This window comes from Triticum dicoccoides, chromosome 2A (assembly GCF_002162155.2).
Source record: "Triticum dicoccoides isolate Atlit2015 ecotype Zavitan chromosome 2A, WEW_v2.0, whole genome shotgun sequence".
Lineage (NCBI taxonomy): Eukaryota > Viridiplantae > Streptophyta > Magnoliopsida > Poales > Poaceae > Triticum > Triticum dicoccoides.
The window spans coordinates 714,945,855-714,951,836 of record NC_041382.1 but is presented as its reverse complement, the minus strand read 5'-3'; positions in this window follow the sequence as shown (position 1 = coordinate 714,951,836).

Below are 5,982 nucleotides of genomic sequence, written 5' to 3'. Positions count from 1 at the left end.
TATAGCTCTAGTGCATCCGTTGCATGGCAATCCCTACTCACTCACATTGATATCTATTGATGGGCATCTTCATAGCCCGTTGATACACCTAGTTGATGTGAGACTATCTTCTCCTTTTTTTTTCTCCACAACCACCATTCTATTCCACCTATAGTGCTATATCCATGGGTCTTGCTCATGTATTGTGTGAAGATCGAAAAAGTTTTGAGAATGTCAAAAGTATGAAACAATTGCTTGGCTTGTCATCGGGGTTGTGCATGATTTAAATATTTTATGTGGTGAAGATGGAGCATAGCCAGACTATATGATTTTGTAGGGATAACTTTCTTTGGCCATGTTATTTTGAGAAGACATAATTGCTTTGTTAGTATGCTTGAAGTATTATTATTTTTATGTCAATATGAACTTTTGTCTTGAATCTTTAGGATCTGAATATTCATACGACAATTAAGAAGAATTACATTAAAATTATGCCAAGTAGCACTCCGCGTCAAAAATTCTGTTTTTATCATTTACCTACTCGAGGACGAGCAGGAATTAAGCTTGGGGATGCTTGATACGTCTCCAACGTATCTATAATTTTTGATTGCTCCATGCTATATTATCTACTGTTTTGGACATTATTGGGCTTTATTATCCACTTTTATATTATTTTTGGGACTAACCTATTAACCGGAGGCCCAGCCCAGAATTGCTGTTTTTTGCCTGTTTTAGGGTTTCGAAGAAAAGGAATATCAAACGGAGTCCAAACGGAATGAAACCTTCGGGAACATGATTTTCTCAACAAACAAGACCCAGGAGACTTGGACTCTATGTCAAGACACAAAAGAGGAGGCCACGAGGTAGGGGGCGCACCTACTCCCCCCAGGCGCGCCCTCCACCCTCGTGGGCCGCCTGTTGCTCCACCGACGTACTCCTTCCTCCTATATATACCTACGTACCCCCAAACGATCAGATACGGAGCCAAAAACCTAATTCCACTGCCGCAACTTTCTGTATCCACGAGATCCCATCTTAGGGCCTATTCCAGAGCTCCGCCGGAGTGGGCATCGATCACGGAGGGCTTCTACATCAACACCATAGCCTCTCCGATGAAGTGTGAGTAGTTTACCTCAGACCTTCGGGTCCATAGTTAGTAGCTAGATGGCTTCTTCTCTCTTTTTGGATCTCAATACAATGTTCTCCCCCTCTCTTGTGGAGAACTATTCGATGTAATCTTCTTTTTGTGGTGTGTTTGTTGAGACCGATGAATAGTAGGTTTATGATCAAGTCTATCTATGAATAATATTTGAATCTTCTCTGAATTCTTTTATGTATGATTGGTTATCTTTGCAAGTCTCTTCGAATTATCAGTTTGGTTTGGCCTACTAGATTGATCTTTCTTGCAATGGGAGAAGTGCTTAGCTTTGGGTTCAATCTTGCGGTGTCCTTTCCCAGTGACAGTAGGGGTAGCAAGGCACGTGTTGTATTGTTGCCATTGAGGATACCAAGATGGGTTTTAATCATATTGCATGAGTCTATCCCTCTACATCATGTCATCTTGCTTAAGGCGTTACTCTGTTTTTAACTTAATACTCTAGATGCATGCTGGATAGCGGTCGATGAGTGGAGTAATAGTAGTATATGCAGGCAGAAGTCGGTCTACTTGTCTCGGACGTGATGCCTATATACATGATCATACCTAGATATTCTCATAACTATGCCACGTTACGGTGGATGCCACGTGTGGATGCCACGTGTCGGTCACCCTTGACGAAAGCACTTCTGTGACGCGCGATTTATCGTCATGGAAGTGGACACTTCCGTGATGAAAATTTTGGTAATGTCATGGAACACTTCTACAACAACACATGTATGCCTATCTTGATTCTGTCATAAAATCGTCATGGATGTACATGCATGACAAAAAACGCGACCTACTATGACAAACACGTATCATCACGGAAGTGTATTTTTTTGTAGTGATCTTTATCATATTAATCTCCTACTACTTAGTTATTTCCTTTGCTTTTTTACTTTGCCTTTATTTTACTTTGCATCTTTATCACAAAAATACCAAAAATATTATCTTATCATATCTATCAGATCTCACTCTCGTAAGTGGCCGTGTAGGGATTGACAACCCCTATTCGCGTTGGTTGCGAGGATTTATTTGTTTTGTGCAGGTATGAGGGACTCGCGCGTAGCCTCCTACTGGATTGATACCTTGGTTCTCAAAAACTAAGGGAAATACTTACGCTACTTTGCTGCATCATCCCTTCCTCTTCGGGGAAAACCAACGCAGTGCTCAAGAGGTAGCAATGACGTTCGGACACTCCATTATGTTGTGGTGTTCCAGGTGGCATGAATTTGTGAAACTATTCCACTATTTTAATTGAAGACCAAACTCGTAACTCAAATTTTCGTCTCCGCGATCATATCGTAGAAACTTTATTTTCTTGTTATGATGATTTTCCACTTCACTCTGAAATTCTTTGAACTTTTCAAATGTTTCAGACTTATGTTTCATCAAGTAGATATACCCATATCTTCTCAAATCATCTGTGAAGGTTAGAAAATAACGATACCCGCCGCGAGCCTCAACACTTATCGGATCACATACATCAGTATGTATTATTTCCAACAAGTCAGTTGTTTGCTCCATTGTTCCGGAGAACGGAGTCTTAGTCATCTTACCTCTGAGGCATGGTTTGCAAGCATCAACTGGTTCATAATCAAGTGATTCCAAAATCCCATCAGCATGGATTTTCTTCATGCGCTTTACACCAATATGACCTAAATGGCAGTGCCACAAATAAGTTGCACTATCATTTATTAACTTTGCATCTTTTGGCTTCAATATTATGAATATGTGTATCACTATGATCGAGATTCAATAAATCATTCACCTTGGGTGTATGACCATTGAAGGTTTTATTCATGTAAACAGAACAACAATGAATAACTGTATTGCAATAAACATGATCAAATCATATTCATGCATGCTTAACGCAAACACCAAATAACATTTATTTAGGTTCAACACTAATCCCGAAAGTATAGGGAGTGTGCGATGATGATTATATCAATCTTGGAACCACTTCCAACACACATCACCACTTCACCCTTTAACTAGTCTCTATTCATTCTGCAACTCCTGTTTCGAGTTACTAATCTTTAGCAATTGAACTAGTATCAAATACTAAGGGGTTGCTATAAACACTAGTAAAGTACACATCAATAACATGTATATCAAATATACGTTTGTTCACTTTGCCATCCTTCTTATCTGCCAAATACTTGGGGCAGTTCTGCTTCCAGTGACCAGTCCCTTTGCAGTAGAAGCACTTAGTCTCAGGCTTAGGTCTAGACTTGGACTTCTTCACTTGAGCAGCAACTAGCTTGCCTTTCTTCTTGAAGTTCCCCTTCTTCTCTTTGCCCTTCTCTTGAAACTAGTGGTCTTGTCAACCATCAACACTTGATGCTTTTCTTGATTTCTACCTTCGTCGATTTCAGCATCACGAAGAGCTTGGGAATCGTTTCCGTTATCCCTTGCATATTATAGTTCATCACGAAGTTCTAGTAACTTGGTGATAGTGACTAGAGAACTCTGTCAATCACTATCTTATCTGGAAGATTAACTCCCTCTTGATTCAATTGATTGTAGTACTCAGACATTCTGAGCACATGCTCACTAGTTGAGCTATTCTCCTCCATCTTGTAGGCAAAGTGCTTGTCAGAGGTCTCATACCTCTCGACACGGGCATGAGTATGAAATACCAATTTCAACTCTTAGAACATCTTATATGTTCCGTGGCGTTCAAAACGTTTTTGAAGTCCCGGTTCTAAGCCATAAAGCATGGTGCACTAAACTATCAAGTAGTCATCATACCGAGCTATTGCCAAACATTCATAACGTCTACATCTGCTCCTGTAATAGGTCCGTCACCTAGCGGTGCATCAAGGACATAATTCTTCTGTGCAGCAATGAGGATAATCCTCAGATCACGGATCCAATCCGCATCATTGCTACTATCATCTTTCAATATAGTTTTCTCTAGGAACATATCATAAATGAAACGGGGAAGCTATACGCGAGCAATTGATCTACAACATAGATATGCAAATACTATCAGGACTAAGTTCATGATAAATTTAAGTTCAATTAATCATATTACTTAAGAACTCCCGCTTAGATAGATAGCCCTCTAATCATCTAAGTGATCACGTGATCCATATCAACTAAACCATAACCGATCATCACGTGAGATGGAGTAGTTTTCAATGGTGAACATTTCTATGTTGATCATATCTACTATATGATTCATGCTCGACCTTTCGGTCTCAGTGTTTCGAGGCCATATCTGCATATGCTAGGCTCGTCAAGTTTAACCTTAGTATTCTGCGTGTGCAAAACTGTCTTACACCCGTTGTGGATGAACGTTGAGCTTATCACACCCGATCATCATGTGGTGTCTCGGCACGACGAACTTTGGCAATGGTGCATACTCAGGGAGAACACTTGTACCTTGAATTTTTTTTGAGAGATCGTCTTATAATGCTACCGTCAATCAAAGCAGAATAAGATGCATAAAGGATAAACATCACATGCAATCAAAATATGTGACATGATATGGCCATGATCATCTTGCGCCTTTGATCTCCATATCCAAAGTACCGTCCTGATCTCTATCGTCACCGGCATGACACCATGATCTCTATCAATGTGTCATCACATGGTCGTCTCGCCAACTATTGCTCTTGCAACTATTGCTATCGCACACCGATAAAGTAAAGCAATTATTTGGCGCTTGCATCTTATGTAATAAAGAGACAACCATAAGGCTTCTGCCAGTTGCCGATAACTTCAACAAAAACATGATCATCTCAAACAACAACTTATATCTCATCACGTCTTGACCATATCACATCACAACATGCCCTGCAAAAACAAGTTAGACGTCCTCTACTTTGTTGTTGCAAATTTTACGTGGCTGCTATGGGCTGAGCAAGAACCGTTCTTACCTACGCATCAAAAACCACAAAGATAGTTTGTCAAGTTAGTGATGTTTTAACCTTCTCAAGGACCGGGCGTAGGCACACTCAGTTCAACTAAAGTTGGAGAAACTAACACCCGCCAGCCACCTGTGTGCAAAGCACGTTGGTAGAACCAGTCTCGCGTAAGCGTACGCGTAATGTCGGTTCGGGCCGCTTCATCCAACAATACCGCCGAACCAAAGTATGACATGCTGGTACTCAGTATGACTTGTATCGCCCACAACTCACTTGTGTTCTACTCGTGCATATAACATCTACGCATAAACCTGGCTCTGATACCACTATTCGTGAACGTAGTAATTTCAAAAAAATTCCTACACACACACAGGATCATGATGATGCATAGCAACGAGAGGGGAGCATGTGTCCACGTACCCTCGTAGACCGAATGCGGAAGCATTGGCACAATGTGGTTGATGTAGTCGTACGTCTTCACGATCCGTCCGATCCAAGTACCGAACGCACGGCACCTCCGAGTTCTGCACATGCTCAACTCAATGACGTCCCGCGAGCTTCGATCCATCAAAGCTTCACAAGAGAGTTTCGTTAGCACGAAGGCGTGGTGACGGTAATGATGATGCTACCGACACAGGGATTCGCCTAAGCACCGATACGATATGATCGAGGTGGATTATGGTGGAGGGGGGCACCACACACGGCTAAGAGATCAATGATCAATTGTTGTGTCTATGGGGTGCCCCCTGCCCCCATATATAAAGGAGCAAGGGGGAGGAGGCGGCCGGCCAGGAAGAGGCGTGCCAAGGGGAGTCCTACTCCCACTAGGAGTAGGACTCCTCCTTTTCCTAGTAGGAGTAGGATAGCGGGAAGGAAAGGGATAGGAGGAGAAGGAAAGAGGGGGCCGGCCCCCTTGCCCTAAACCAATTCGGTTTGTGCCTTGAGGGGCGTGCCCCACACGCCCCTTGCTGCCCTCTATTTCCACTAAGG